General features: G+C 47.6%; 1 protein-coding gene across 1 annotated transcript in view; it reads right to left on the bottom strand.

Moving 5' to 3' along the window:
* Positions 1–290: 290 nt before the first annotated feature.
* cdk14 (cyclin dependent kinase 14) overlaps positions 291–17,162 on the bottom strand; it is a 100,662-nt gene continuing 83,790 nt past the window's right edge. The window contains exon 15 of the mRNA XM_079729463.1: positions 291–3,310. The gene's annotated coding sequence lies outside the window, so the exon portion shown is untranslated. The remainder of the gene's footprint in view (positions 3,311–17,162) is intronic.

Here is a 17,162-nt window from a genome sequence, read left to right as displayed (position 1 = left end):
CTTAGGACACATCTTTATAATTATAATGATCGATAATTTTGTATGTCACCAAAAACTTTTTTCTTGGATTTTAAAATTTGTCAATTTGGGATTGATGGTAGGTAGTAAGTTATGTTCAGATTTATGCAGCATAAAATGGATGCCATTTGTAATCAAATATCAGAGGACAAGACGGGACATCTTGGAACTCAACACTGAAGATACTTTGAAGCATTAATAAAGTTTTATTTCAGGTAAAACAACAATAAACACCATTTTACAGAAGGACATTACATCTTCCATAATACCATATTACATAGGCCTACAGGTTGTAACCGATAATGCGGCAGAAGCTATACTACTATAGACTATATCGTTTCACTCTAGGAAGTGACTGGCAACGCTTTATTTTCCAAACCACTTTTGAAATTGATTGTTTAATTTTTTTCAGTGCAGCATACATAAAAAAAAGAAAAAGATGCAAGTGAAGCTTTGTTGAAAAACCATATAATACAGTTTCAGTGTTCAGCACGGCAATGATCGGATAACGCCTATATTATGTCTGCGTGGATGACACATACAATAGCCCCCAAAAACGTGTGTAGTATACTCAAAAGGTGAGGAGTTCATTAAACCTTTTTTTCAAACCAAGAGGGCAAATGCAAACGTATATGCATACCTAAAGACAGTTGTTATTAAGCCTCATGTCATACGCAGTGTAACACAGCCTGTAACAAAGAATACAAATACAATATTTACAAGTTTTACTTGAAATGTAGCCAATACATTTCTCAATCCAATGCATTTATTTCCCTTTTTCTTTAAAAACGGCATCAGTACATTGTAATCAACGAATGGCAAAACGAATGCCGAATTGCTTTTAATTTCAACTGTCACAGTGCTATATGTGCAATAGTTCCAACTCCAACCCCCCCCCCCCCCCTTCTAGATGGCCCTTCATAGACTAATGTGTTTGTCACTATTGACAAAACAAGAAGTTGGACTATTCAAACGGCGCTGTGGTCGTGTGAACATGGCCCATTGTTGAAGTCAATCAAACATATGTTTTAATGTCACACTGCGGGCTGTATCGTTCGGCTGTGGAGCACTAGTGTAGTCAGGGGTGGACCAAAACAAAACGAAAAAAAAGATCTGCTACTCAGAAAACGTGTGCAACGAGGAGGAGTTATCAAAAATAATCATTGAGCTGCTAACACAACCAGCGACAACTAAAAGCTATCGGAACATGCAGCTCAATATTTACCCCCTACTGTTTTCTTGCTTTTTTTTGCCGTCCTAGCGATCGGAGCCTCCCCATTTGATCCTATTCCTCTTTAACTGCTCACACCCACAATGTCCAGGGAGGACAACCCCCAAACAGCTGTGAGATAACTTTCAAGTTTACAATTCTGTGTCCCATCTATTTGTAGTAAAGATTCAAAACCGCAGGATCATATTTACACTTGAAGGCTGATTTTTTTGCGCATTCAGGCAAAGCAGGGTATATAATTAAGGTCAATGCAGGCGTAGTAAAGTGATCTTATATGCTGGAATGTAGGGCAAATAGATCTATATATATTTTTTAAAAGTGCATTCTCAAAACTTTAGAGGGACTAAGTTTGACCTTTTTAGTCTATTATTTTTTTGTGTGATAGCCATCATTTGAAATGATGACGGGGAAATTAAAGCTGAGACACAATCTCCCAAACAGCGGAGCACATCTTAAAGAGACTTTTTTCATGATTGCAAAAAGGGGGAAATATCAACCAGGGAAACATGGTGTGGCTGTTCTTTGAATTTTGTCTGTGTAGCTTTTACGGAATTGTGTACTCTGTATTGTGCATGTGTGTGTCTGTGAGTTGTGTTTGTGTGTTGAAGGTCATGTGAACTCTTTCAGAACAACAGTCCTCCTGCTAGCGATCCACAGTGTTTAGTGGTTCAAGGTTTACGCTTGCTGCCTTTGCTGGCTGACAGTGCAGAGCCATGTAGGTGTGGTTTCAGTATGTCTCAAATTCATTAATGAATGGAAGCTGTGGTCTTCATGGTATTTCACATTGTTTACAAAGTCGGAATTGTATTTTCACACAAAACACAGCCAAGGCAACTCCTCCCAAACTAATTGACAGTCAAACCCTTTTCTCATTACTTTAAAAAGAAAAGCAACAAATATGTCAACACATAGAATCATTGGATAGTGAGAACCACACATTTTGAAGGTCTCCTCACAAGGACATGATTTTCATGTCTGGTAAAATACACATCACGATCTTTGATAGGGAACAGAAGGAGCTTAACCAGGGATTTTCGAAGTTCAGATCGAACGAGACACTGACTCTATTGCCTTTGTTTAGAAACCCTCACATAGATTAGCTCATGCATGGAAGCACCAGTGCTTAGATATTGCCCATGTTCAATACACATAAACAGACCCGCCCGCACGCACGCACACACACACACACACGCACGCACGCACGCACGCACGCACGCACGCACGCACGCACGCACGCACGCACGCACGCACGCCGACACGCAAACAAGCACATAGGCAAGAACACAGACTTCTGGGTTGGTCTTCACCGGTCATGATATTGCAGCTCAAATTGTAAGAAAAACAACAACATTGTTGTGGTGCCATCCCTGTCTTTCAATCGGTTGGCTTCTCAGAAAACAACACAACACAAAATATCTGCGTCATATTAATAATTGCCGTTTGAATACCATTATTGTGTGCAGTTACAGTAATTGCACCTCAACCTGATAAGGTGTAGAGAAGAAGAGTATCTTAAAATATTGCCGTTTGATTATTTTTCTGAATCGTTCTGCATTCTTTTTGTTCATATCGTTTTTCATTGCATGTGTGTCCTTGTTTTGTGTCTTGGCATGAACTGGAGCATTGGTGGGAAGATGTAGGCATATTAAAATTGTCCATTAAATATTTTTCTAGATGAGTATATTGTACATAGAAATATACATTCTTAAATAGGTAGCTAGTAACAAACACAAATCACAATATATAGCAACAGTGAAGTCCTTTCGTTGATATTGTGATAATGGTATTATATGTGTGATCATCACCTTATAAAAAGTAAACAAAAAAATTGCAAACGATAGCCTGAAATCTTAGGTACCATCAAAATACTCTCACATGCACTCACATATGTACACTCCCGAGCTCTCACGCAAACGCATACACACCCACACGCACACGCACACACACACACACACACACACTTCTGTGAGGACAATAACTTAAAGAGAGTGAAGTGAAGTGTCCTTATTCAGCTGCATCCTTCATCGGAAAATCTGTGCCCTCGTTGGCCGGGACGTCCACCTGAGAGACAAACAGACAGACAGACAGAGTGACATAAGAGTCGAGTCAGCGGACAGGTGAGAGGAGAACACAAAACCGCCACCAGGAGATTTCAAAGAACAGCAGAGAGACAGACGAGTTTCTTTTAAAGACAGCAGATTGCACTGAGAATAATAATCACCCCATATCACTGTGAGCAAGCAGGGAGGATCAGGTGAGAGAGTGAGGGAGACGAGAGAGAGAGGAGAACAAAGGGCTCAGGGCCAGCAGACCTGGACAAGCCCCCCCCAGCCCCCCCCCCCCCCCAAACACCCCAGTATAATCCTTCTGACCGTACTGAACTGATAAATAATGCATGGCAGCCTTGCAAGGGTCCTACTCTCTCCTCCCTCCCACTCTTCTGTCTTTCTTTCCTTCCTTCCTTGCAAGATATTCTCTCGCTCCTCTCCCCTTCTGTACTCCTCTCTACCACCACCACCAGCCCCCCAGCCACTCTTTCCTCCAGTTCTTTGGAAGTCGGATCCCAGCGGATGTAGGACTGTGTGTATGCCAGGAATCTCTAAATCTTGGATGGGCGCCTTCTTTATGTGCAGCTTTTTGTGGCGCAATGAGTGAGAAAACGCAACACACACATTTCTGCCATTGTGCGTGAGCAGACACGAATGTGCATGTGTTACCGGCGTTAAGTTCTACTAACAAACTATTCATGACCACACAATATTTTGTAAAATGCACCCGGACCAGCAGGTCTTCGGTGCACTGTAGTGGACGCAGCGTGGGAGATCTGAACACACCGCGGTGAATACTCCGCTCTCTCACGAAAGATTCTGAGTTCACACGTCGGCGCGGACTAAAGACGGAAGCAGGAAGCCGACACCTTTCGACTACTACTGCACTGGGGTCATCCTCCAGGGTGACGCTGTCCCTGGGAATCAAAGGGGGCTGAGAACGCCCCTGTGTGTGTGTGTGTGTGTGTGTGTGTGTGTGTGCTAAGAGAGAGGGGCAGCGGGGAGGGCCGAGGGAGGGAGCTGTGGGGTGGCCGTCCACTTGGGAACCAGATGGAGCCGGTGGGCGGGACTCATGCGAGGCTTTAGCAGGCAGGGCAGCGTTGTCCGACAGGGCCAGCTGTTCACTTCTGTATAATCAGCGAGAACGACAAGGGAAACCCCCACCCCCACCCAGGGTGACATCATCGGGAGGGGCCTTTAGTACTCGTGAGAGGAGAAGAGAGAAAGAAACCCTGAAGGAGGAGGGTGCAGAGTGCATGATATACCCTTCATCCCCCCCCCCCCCCCCATACACACTACAACAACCTCCATCCTCATTGTTTACGTTCGGTCAGGTCCCAAACCCACTCACACACACAGGTTCATCACACACACGGTCACGTGAACAGCAGCGAGCGCACCACTCATCCCCGTGCAGCAGGAGATCAAAGGGCTTCACTGCCGCCTCCTGTGGAGCTGCTAATGCAGGCCTGGGGTGGTGGACCGCACACACACACACACACACACACACGCGCATGCACACACACACACACACACACACACACAGGAAGATCTGCTATCCAGATGACATTTGCGGGATTGGAACCATGGGAGATGGCCTCCATGTACCTCCTTAACAAACACTTGCTGCTAGCCGGTAGCTTCTCACTATGAAGAGCCGTGCTCTTGGCGACGCTCAGAGTTAGGAAAACCCTAAACAAAAGGAGCTGAGCTCAGAAGCAATGGACTGCCTCGAGAGTGCAAAGGTCATGCTCTTTGATCCCGGGCTCCTCAGGGGACGACCCATGTTGTCTGATCCTGTGTAATGAAGTGAGCCAGACCTCCATTAGCCACGACCCAATGCACACTGGGCCCGACTCCTTCATCAGCTGCCTCACCACTCGCAATGTGAGTGAGTGTGTGTCTGTGTGTGGGGGGGGGATGTATCTCTACACACCCACATCAGTTGCCTGTGTGCGAGACACAGACCAGCGAGGGAGCCTGTGAATACCATAGATTCACATAGTTCATTTCTCTTCCGGATGAAAGCCATCGCTCCCCGGCTACAGAGCACCCAGGATCACAAAGTTTCCAGTCGTTGATTTGGGTAGCGAGCGTCAGAACCACGGCTCTACACTGAAATCACCATGGTGACCGCCGACTCCGCTCTAGTGTTCCAAATCACACACATTCACACACACGCTATCACACACCTTTCTCAGCAGTTTCCACAGAGAGAAGGTCCATACGAATGCAATGAGTCTTCTCGGCCTGTAAAATCAGAAAGCGCAGGCCCCGATATTATCCCAAGTTTAGTGGGACATTAAGCAAAAAACTCTGTCTTGCTTTTGCTTAGTTACAGACACTTACAGAAGAACGTTTACATCGCACACGTTTACTTAGCTGCTCAACCACGACACCGGGCCGCAACACAACACCGGACCGCACCCCACCAATCATTTGGAGAGTCTCTAGAGTGAGAACAGAAAACCCTTCTCCCCCAACCATAACAATGAGAACAGCGCATACATCCCAGCTTGCCAAGAATAACTCTCCTCTAGCCCACCCTCCTCCTCTCCCCCGCCCCTCCGTCCATCCGGGCTCTACAGACACAGAGAGGCATGGAACCCCCAGAGCAACACAACTGTACACGGCAAAACACAAAGGACAACTGGGGAAAAGAGGCAAGCGTGGTGGGAAGGGAAAAACAGTAGGGGGACTCAGGCGATTCTGAAACATCCAGAACACCCAGAACAGCCGATTGCCAAGACCGGCAAATCCTTCCCCAACCCTCCAGGCCATGAAAATTCCATAGGTGCATCGGCCCGCTGACCCACACACTGGCACGGTTCAGATGGGACAGTTATTTTAGTTGGGTGCTCACGGCTTAAGGCCTTCACACGCAAGCTTCTGAGGGTCGTGCAAACTGGAACCAGCACCCGCACCTCGAGCCAGCCGGACCGACCCGAGAGAAAATAAAGACAGGGGAACAACAACACGTCTGCATGTTCGTGTGTGTGCTTGCATGCATAGAAGCATGAGACTGCGTAACGACAGCTGCACATTTAGCCTTAGCCACACGTGTGTGTGTGTGTGTCTGTGTGTGTGTGTGTGTGTGGGGGGGGGGGGGGGGGGGGAGAGGATAAGTCGGCTTCTACAAAGCTTTGCGGCCGCATAACTTGGTGCTTGAAACATCGTAAATCCGGTCACTGGTTCGGCTGAGCCGAGCGGAGAAGAACAAAAAAAGCTTAACAAAGCTTTGAATAAGGGTTACTGCATTGTAATGTGAGGCTCTGCTCCACGGTGCTGGTAGGGTCTGTTGTACTTTATAGTGTGTAAGTAAAACCGTTATTCCTTCGTTAATGTGCGACTCGTCAAGATAAGAGAACGCAACTGATCTGGAGTGGATGACCATGGACGTACAAACAAAGAGACACAAACAAGTCCAGTCCTAAGTAATGTATACTAAATACATTACTTCATGCTAACAGAAATCCTCCTCCGACACACACAAACACATTGAATTGAACATGCATAAATAAACAAAGTCCTGCACACACTGTTGTACATCACAGAGTGCCCTTGATACTGCGTTGTATATATGCTTGACTTCAGGACAGCCAACGTCCATTCATCCCTTATCTCCAAAATCTGCGCCTATCCAGTTTTCCATCCTTCATGCAAAATGTCACAGGATAGTCAGCGCCACTGTAGATACATCTCATCGCTCATCTCCTCCATCTCTGTCACGCAAAACACAAACGTGCCCTCCAACATACATGCACAGCCATGCACGCACGCATGCAGACACACACTTCCACTCACACACACACTTCCTCCCTCATCCTCCTCTGTTTCGACCATGAGACAGTGCGGATGGTACAACGTCACAGGGTTTTGATTGGCGTGTGACGTTAGGAGCCAAGGGCACTTTAGCGCATCACCGTCACATCCTACCCTAATGGGATTCCCGAAGCGCAGCTGAAGAAGGAAAGCCATGCGGGGCAACTGGCAGAGCGATGTCACTCCCTGGGTGAGGAAGCCTTTACCCGATCTCTGATGATTCTCCCCCTCCGCCCTCTCATGCCACCTCACCTCCAGCCTGTGGGGTGTCATTGGACATTTATTCTTCTAAATCAATATTTTTCTACTTATTCATCCACTTTTTTGCGTGGAGTCAGATCGCCCATCAGCCACCGCAGGGTTTAGTGAAGGTCGTGAAGAGATCGTTCGGACAAGGGAAGAGCAAGGGAAGAGGGGGACGTGGAGGAACGCCACAGTAGAGCTTGAAGGAATAGGAGGAGGAGGAGAAAAGAGATCAATACATCGAGAGGTTCTCGAGTTTAGACAACAGGAGAAAAGAACAAAAAAAACACCCCTTCATTTTAATCAGGACAATGTGTACGAGACGGAGCGAGAGTTTTAGGAAAAAGAGAAAAAAAAGAAAACAGGGGAAATGAGTGAGATTGGGATCCTTTTCTCAGCCTGGTGTTTTATTTTCCAGCCCAGCTCTCTCTTCCTCTCCCCACATCTAAACTGACATGCCACCCCCGGAGCAAAGCTCTCCCCCTCTTCATAAACCTCTGCTGGAACCACGGTAATATATCAACACGGATTGCCGTTCCCACAACCCCCCCACCGTCAGACTACACTGTACGTAGTAGACCTCTTGGAATAACAAAACTCTTTCTTTTATTCCCCCGGCCACGTCACCGCGACGCTCGGGGGGGGAAACGTAAGGCACTGAAGCGTGGCGGCAACTGAAAGCAGGTGTTGTGGATCCAGGTGTTTGAGAGGCTTGGGGGCGAGGATGAGGAACAAGAAGGAGAGCTTCAGAGTGTGGATAATGCGACACGCAAATAGATACTTGTTTCTTTTTTATCCACGGAGACTCTCACAGGGAAATAAACTCGAGATGGTTTGGCTTTTTGTTTTTTCTTCCTTTGGGGGGCTTTGATCTGGAGATGAGATGGCGGGCCGTGCTGAAACCGACAGCGCTACGAAGACTGTTGAGACATGTTGATGTATCCCACTGCACGCCGTCCGCAGCAAGACAGCGAGAGCCCAGTGGCCGGGTTTGAACCGGGTGGGGCTGGGGCTACACGACTACATAAGACTGTCGGATCCCCATTCGCATCTCCAACAGTGTCAGGCTGAGAGGGTCCAAATCTCACTAGTTTTCCACCCTGACCGTTAACAAACTGTCCAAGTCGTCTCAACAGTTCAGGGGATCATGACAGTTGTGTCTCTGGATGGGTCCATTAATGATGTTAAAAAAAACAAAGTCTGCTGCCAAGTCAATTGATATGAGCATGATGCTTACACAAAGAAAAAAAAGAAACTTAAACTGATACCTTTATACACCCTTCTCAGCTTTGTCAAAAACACACCTAGAGTTACGATGCTGTGATACCATGATGCTATCGTATTGTTCTATCTTGTGATGTTGATCTTGAAGATGTTATCTGCTTAATGTCTTCTCAGAATGGGTGGTCCCTACTATATTACAAACATTCAGATACTTCATTTAAAAAAAAAACTACCCGGCCTCTTGCCAGGTCTCTCACTACAGAAGACGTTGGAAAGAGAAGCAGAGGGGGCAGAGACGTTTGGAAACTGGGCTCCATGACAGGCCTGGTGTGTGTGTGTGTGTGTGTGTGTGTGTGCGTGTGTGCCTGTGTAGGTTTTATTTGAGGCGAGTGAGCTCTTTTGCGGCAGCTAGGAGTTCTGCCAAAGCCACAGAAGGCAGAAGGCTTTATTAACTTCACCGTCATTCTCACGAGAGCCTCGGTAGCCGGCTCACGGGACGTGTGTGTGTGTGTGTATGTGTATGTGAATGTGTACATGTGCGTGTGTATGTGTGTGTGTTTCCCCTCATCACAATAGGCTGCTGTGGCTAGCAGAGTGAAATTCGTGTATATTTATATTCTGCAGAAAATGCCTGGCTTCCAACGACCATCGCAAAGAATGCTCAGGCTAGCGAGGAGTTGGTTCAGTGGCTCACTGAAAAAGCAACACCACTGTAACACGCACACAAGCCGATTCAGAATGAGCATAGTACACACAACTAGCCTCGTAGTGACCACACAGCTCCATCGGTATCTGTCGCTGCTACACCCCGTCTTTAAAGTGTTGCAGTGACCTTGGGGACGGGTAAAAAAGGTGTTGATCTTCTGATGTCTTACGGATGTCTGTTTCCTTCACGCATTAAACACCCACACAGAGACACACGCTTCTCGTCCATCAGGCCATCTCTACCTCTCCCTTCCAGCCGTCTCCCCTCACCACATGAAGAGCACAAGAGGAGCAGGAATACAGCTCAGTGATCCCTCGACCACGCCCTCCCCCCTCCCCCAACCCTCTATCCTCCCCCTCTGCCTCATTCCCCTCCCCCTCTGCCCCACTCCCCTCCCCTCTCTAAAACCCTCAACCCCCTTCTATCCTCACCCCTCTCTTTCCTCCCCACCGCCCCCTCTCTCCCCCCCCTCTGCGCGTGAAAATAAAATAATAATGACGCTAAACCCCAACCAGAGCCAACCGGAGCCCCCCCCCCCCTCGAAGACTGGCTGCCACTATGTTGCCCCAGGCAACACCTATGTGCACATGCACACAACAAACCCCCAACCCAACCCCTGTGAGGACAGGGTGTAGCTGCGCACCCCGCCCCTGCCTCCAGCCCAGAGCCTCCTTGTCCTGGCTCAAACTAGCTCGGACTCACTCGCTCACTCACTATGACCTACTGGTTCTGCTGTGGAGGATTCTGGTGAGAGTTGTAATGGATCACCAGAATTCCCTCATTGATTATTTGTTTTCTTCCCTCTCAGAGTTGGAAGGGTTTGGACCTCTATTCAGGTTGAATGAGTTTAAACCATCCAATGTTTGAGCACTGGTGTGAAGACTGCAACACACTGTGCACTTTCAGAAGCTTGTCTTTTTTTGAAGGGAGATGTCATAAAATATTAGTTTTTTGGTTTTGAATCCATGTGTTTGTATCCCGTGTTCCTGTCACTGCTCAAAAAAACAACAATCTCCATATCTCCGAGATGAACGGCTCATGCGCTCGGCCAGGCCTGGACTCTGGATGACTCTGAACTTAACGATCAGCCCCACCGAGGTCTGGAGCGCAGGGAGGAATGTTTCATCTACAGATCCTTCTACTTCTCTTTTATTGAGTGTTTGCTCTTCCCCTCAGTATAGTCACTCAGGCAGCGTTGAATACTGATGTAAAGGTTTCGTGCCTTCCAACCCCCTTCGTCCCCTCTGAGCAAATTAAACCTAATTTAATCAGCAGCAGCACACATGCGTACGGATACAGCAGTTCAGCGCCAGCTAGCCTGTGCTCATTTGCCCGTTCACGTGATGCTCATTACGGCCGTGTTTCAGCAGAGCGGACGAGTGGACCGGAGGTACAAAGTAAAGCCAACACTTGATAGAGGCTTGATAAAACTGCGGCCCAAATTGACTTTGCAAACTGTTTCCACCCGGGTGTTGAGAGCAAAAAGGCCCTTAAGCAAAAGAGGCCACTTGTCCCCTTAGAGGTACACTCCAGCAACGCATGTTTTCCCTTCTCTGCGAGCATAGCGTACACACACATGCACACACAAACACACATATAAGCACAAACTCAAAACACAAGCAAAAGAAACACACACACATAGAAACACACAACATGAAAAATACAAACAAACACACACGAAGACACACACACACACAGAAAAACACACCATCTGTACCAGACACCAGAAAAACACAAACACACAAGAGAAAAACACCCAATGGGAAACCACACACACACACACACACACACACACACACACACTATCCTGATGTTGTGCTCTGCAGTGAGACACCGTGTGATGGAAGGACGTGTCCCAGAGCAGCGGTGAGTCCCGCGGTGACCACGCTGGCCAACAGCGTCCAGAGACGGGACCAAACCACTGGGTGTAGCCCCTCTGTGGGACACACATATACCGTATCCTGTTGCAAAACACTCGTTTGGAAAAGCCACCCTGGCATTTGCATGGGCCGAAAAGTAGCACCAGAGATCACGTTGTTGAAACACCATCAAACCCCCTCCCCACCCCTGACCCTGACCGAGCTGGAGGTGTCGGGGTCATTTTGTTGTGAAGCTGCAAACATGTGTGCTCTCTGTACATGCATAAAGAGCCACGGGCCCTTGGGTGCTAGCTCTGCCATAGTGAGTCGTGTTGTGTGGTTGGAAAAGTACAAGGGAACTTCCTGGTAGGTCCGATGACTGTTTGGGCAGGGGGAGGGGGGGTGGGGGGGGCTTACTGTCTTACAAAAAGAATGCTGTTTTTATATACTAGCGTGAAAAAACATGTTCATTTTTCTCTTCAGAGGCATGTTTGGCACCCTTCAATAAAAACAGATGAGTCACACACACACCGACACGTGTCTATTCTTAAGTATGTCGCATGCTTTCATGGGTTTCTAATTTGCTAATGAGATTTCACGGCGATTTGGCTGTGTATGAAATACACACGATATCCAATATAGACGATATGTAAAATATCACTGAAATGACATCACTTCTCACCCGCACACACGCACAGACTTCCAGCATTCAGTATTTCCACTTTGTCTAATGCAGCGGCATGATTACATCTATAATTATAACTCTTCCATCAAAGTTAGTCCTCCCACTATGCTCCAGAGCTTCGTGATAGCTCCCACCAGCATGCCAGGAAAAGTCGGGCCCCGCTCGGCCCCTCTGGAGGGCCTGTGGTGGTGGCCCTGGAACAACAGCGTTCTGAGGGAAGATTGTGTGGAACGCTCCATTCTATTTTGGTATGTTCCCTTTCTAATGCGATTACACTCAAACGGAGTCGCTGAGACGCCATGACTAGAAAGCACTCGTTTAGGATTGTTGGGGGGAGTGGAGCAAATGGGAGTTTGTGTTTATGTATGTTTTAAAATATGTTCCTCCCTGTGTGTTCTGCCCTCCGCCCGTTGGTGCCTGTTTGTGTGTGTGTGTGTGTGTGTGTTTAATTATTATGCATGTGTATGTGTTTATTTGTACGTTAGAGTATGTGTATGTATGTGACTGTGTATGTGACCTATATTTGTTTGCACGTCTTTGCTGTGTCTGTGTGTGCCTCTGTTTGCATGTGTAAACGTGTCGAGAAGGGATGTGTGTGTGCGCGTGCGTGTGTGTGTGTGCGTGTATGTGTGCGTGTGTGTGTGACTCTACGTTGTAAACAGTGTGGTGAGTGCAGGACGGGCTTAGCTAACACTTAAAAGCCACAGCCTGACCACAGCCTCTCTCTGCTTCCCCACCACACCCCCGGGGACAGACACACTCGCTCACTGCTAATGAAGACATAAGGACCATACAGTGTGTCGCTAATGCTACGTGCAGCCGCCACAGCAAACGGTTTAATCTACACACTGGGGCCCCGGCATGAGGCTCAGTGTTGATGTAGTAACGGACACCACTCTTCCCGCAGCTATACGGCGAGGTGCCGATGTTAGACACACAAGCTGTTCTCAGTGGACCTCAGAGGGAGGCTGGCGGGGGAAAGGGGTTTGCCGTCACAAAAGGGTAGGCAACAGTAAAGGCCTACACATGAGTGCGTAGGCACACACACCCACAACAGATTTTTAATTATTGCCCCTGTCTCAGTAGTTGTTTTAGTTTATCCATGCTATTTTACATCCTCGGTCCGCACTCACCAGGTGTTGTTGAGGTTCCTGTAGTTTTTTACACTAGTGCAAAACTCTCCCCTCACCAATACACACAAACAGGCAGACACACACACACACACACACACACACACACCCCTGGGGGAGCGCTATCGTCAAGTGTATTAATTAGCCTATTTGGTGTAAGTATAACGATCAGCCACTAATTTATGCATGGTGTGTACAGGAGGATAAGGGAGGAGATGGAGGAGGAAATATGCTTTGGAAATTTGTTTCTTATTTGCATAAATATCCACAAGCTCCTCATACACATAACGACCAAAAACAACCTTGCTTTTTTGCAGAATGTAAATGTATTCCAGAAGGGAGTTGTTTGTAGCGCGGGCACACGTGGAGCCTGGTTATCAGCTTGCTGTATTATTCATTAGTTGTGTTTTCATTGCTTGAAGGATAAATGTGGCGGTGTGTCTTGCCTCTAACCTGCCCTAGACCCAGTCTGAATCGTCACGCTGAGAGCCAGGGAACATCTTCGAATAGCTTGAACATTTTTGGCAGTTGATGCCTTACTCATCATAGCATATTGCACACACACACACACACACACACACACCCACAGGCACACACATACAAAGTTCTGAACTCTGAATAGATGGGCTCCATGGAGGTCTTGTAGAGAAGCAGCATCCAAACCAATCTGGTCATGATATGAAGCGATTCTGTCGTTGTTATCTTAGCTAAATAACAAGGCTAGTAATGGAGACTTGCCCTAATCACCATGTTTATGTTCCAAGTCAAAGAAATGTACACTGTTGAACAACTAAATAATAAACATTATCAGAGACTAGGCCCAAACATTAAAGACTGAATACTGATATTAGATATACGTGCAAAAGTGGTCCAATTAACTGGACTGGAGTTTAGACATCATCAAAAAAGCCATGGGGGGAGGGGTCCAGGGTCCAGGCCTGTTTCAGTGTGATGCAAGGCTGAACATCTCCATCCTTATATCTTATGTACCTCAGACTAGAGACCCAGGGGCAGGGGAGCTAGTGTGTGTATGTGTGTGTGTGTGTTTGTGTATGTGTGTGTGTTGGAGGGAGTAAAGTGGAGAGTGGTCGGGAGGGGGCTGGGGGAGGCTGCCTCTCTTCCTCCCGGTCCTGCTACACCCTGCTGGGTTCAGACAATCCCCCCCACCTGCTCCAGCACACTCCCGGCCCTTCTCCAAAAATACACTGCTTCAAGGCTGTCTCCCAGGTGCACATACCCCCCCTCCCTTCACCAAAACATGCACACAGGCACACACACACACACACACACACACACACACACACACACACACACACACCCTGCAGTGCAGAGAGGAGGGCCTGTTAGCCAACAACCAGCTGCACCTCCCATCACGAAGAGTCAAGCAATACCTTCTATCGGGTGTATGCGCGTGTGTGTGTAATTCTTGGTCCCCCCCCCCCCCCCCCTGGCACCGTCTCACACGCTTGCATGCACACAAACGTGCACACATTAATGTATGCACACCGACATGCACAATGATCAACACGTGCATGAAATGAATGCTTGTGAAACGATGCCTCCGTCTGAAAGGAAGAAGTTCAGCTTCAGCGCTCGCTCGGCTCTGGATGTAACCGCAGCGCTCAGCGTTCGGTGTAAAGGCGGGAAGACATGACAAGGTTAACTCTCCTGAGCACGGAGGTTAGCCGCACCCCGCTTCATTCCATTCGGGACGGTTTAGCACGGCTAGCAGGAAATAGCTTCCCCTGAAACCAGCGCTACTCCATTAGTAATCAAACGGCTTGTTTTGGTGCAAGCATTGTGCTTACAATGGGATAAAGGGAGGTGTGTGTGTGTGTGTGTGTGTGTGTGTGTGTGTGTGTGTTCTCCTCTGATAAGTGAAGCGTGGTGTGCGTGAGTGTGGCAGCAGTGGGTTTGAGGGAGAAAAAGAGACACATTCCTCCTTCTTCCCTCCACAATGCCGATCAGCCATTTTAATTAAAGCTTGTCCGGTAGCATCATGAATAATGCAACAGCTTCCTTTGCAACGCTACCGCAACTTATTCTCTACTGTTGTATTTGGGACGGCCTTGATCCCCCAACGCAGCCTTGCATTAGCCAGGAAAACGGCAAGAAAGGGAGGAAGAAAATAAAAGCTGATGTATATTATGGTAAATGTATTAAGGTATATTTAACACCCGACCAACTTCGAACAATCAATGGAGGAAAAGGAGCAAGTATTAGACTGACCTAAAGGCTTTGGCTAGAAAGTATGCATTTTGTTGGCTTGTGTTGTTGATGATATTATGCTTCTTCCTTTGAACCAGGGATGGTCATCCACAATGTGTCAGCTGTATCGCCATCTGCCAATGAGTTGTGCAGGTGCATGAAAAAGCATGTTGTGCAATTTTCTGAAGGACATTTTGAAAGTCACAATCACCCAGGGATCTCTTTCCACACATGTTTTGAGATAATCTTTCTTTCTTTGACAAACACAGCCCTCTTATCCATTTCCCGGGGGAGAAAGTCACTACTTTCAGAAATCTAATAGCTAGCTAACTAGCTAACTATGCAACATCACTCCTAAACACATAGTCAATGATAGAGGGACATGGGAAGACGGGGGGGGTGGGTGGGTGTGTGCAGACAGTGATCATATCAGAGTCCACAACAGTCTGGTTAGTTACCCCCGCCCAATTGGAGACCAGGGACACTCTCGATTTCTGAGTCAGTCTTATCTTCGCTTTGGACGTCTAAATGGAGTACTGCTTGTATAACTATCGCAAGCTGCCCTGAAGGTTAATGTGACATTTAGATAAAGCGCCCGAAATAAATGGATCTGCTCTGTGTCTAATTTCTCAGGTCAAGCTCAAACACTTAGAAAGTCATCATAAAAAAAGGAGGACCCGAAGACATTGGGGCAAACTGATTTCTGAGCAAACACAATTACAGAGTGTTTGTGGAAAGCAATATGGATGCCGGGAGGTTGGAGGGGTGGGAGTAGGAGGGGGGGAAAGCGAGTAATTAGAGATGAAGGGTTCTTTTTCCCCCCTTCTTCATCGTTGGACAGAGCAGAGCGGGCCAGAAACAGCTGTCACCGAACCATATGGCAGCAGCCAGCACCACGTCCCTGCATGGCTGTGATAAAACTCCCAGGACCTCCCTGGTGAAGCCTGACCGACCCTGAGGAGGACATGCCCGCTTATCCGCATGGCCACACACACACACACACACACACCAATACTCACACATACACACACACAAACAAACGCATCAACACACGCATACACACAGGATTTATCTGCACAACTGTGATATCATTTACCTAGCAGTAAGGCAATCCAGGATTACAATCAGGGCCGTCTAGACCGGTCTGGTGCACAGGCGTCCTCTGCATGATGAATGGATTCACTTCCTGAACAAACAAATCTAAATCCTCCACCTACCGCCGAGTGGAAGGGATGCAGCCCAGAGCCAGTTTTAAATACTTCTGAATAGAGCACCCCTGAATGTCGCCTTATGTGACCTCGAAAGCCAAGCACCGGGGTGGCAATACCCAGCAGCGAGGCCTGTGCACACACGTCAACCCGGGCGCTGTTGGCTGATTAAGGGAGAGAGGGAGGCCCTGTTCACACCTGGCATTAACACGGATCACGCGTCTTGGGTGATCCCATTACAAGTGGGCCGTTCATGCACAGGTGTGAAATCCCCCCAAGACGCATGGAGGACTCGTTGAGGTCCGACCACTCAGACCACATTAGGAGGCGGTCTCGGCCGCATGGAAGGACCGCCAACTCAACTGATGGTTTTTGCATTGCAAGGGGAAGTAGCGTTGTTAGTCATTGAATGTCCCAATTATGGTTTTTCGCCCACCTTTTTATAAGCATTCATAATTTCCTTTCTGCATTTATAGAGGAAATGTTTATTATGTTGAAATGTCTATTGGCAACGTTTTGAGACACATAATTAAAGCTAGTGTAGGCTATTTTGGAGCAACCAGCCAGACTAAGCTAGATTTTGAAAGTAACCAACCAAACGACTCCCAACCCCCCCTCCGGGCCTAGCTCCACAAAAAAGCAGCCAGTGTTTGCTTGCATAAAGAACGAGAAAGTACCATCCAATCACAAGTGGTCAGTTGAGACAAATTCTAACGGTGGGTGTGAGCTGACTTACCAAAGTGGCGTCCTCTGGTGATCAGGTCACCAGGACGCATGTTA

The sequence above is a fragment of the Pollachius pollachius genome, assembly GCF_949987615.1.
Source record: "Pollachius pollachius genome assembly, chromosome: 1".
Taxonomy (NCBI): Eukaryota; Metazoa; Chordata; class Actinopteri; order Gadiformes; family Gadidae; genus Pollachius; species Pollachius pollachius.
The sequence above is the reverse complement of the archived record's forward strand: the minus strand, read 5'-3'. Positions and strand labels throughout refer to the sequence as shown.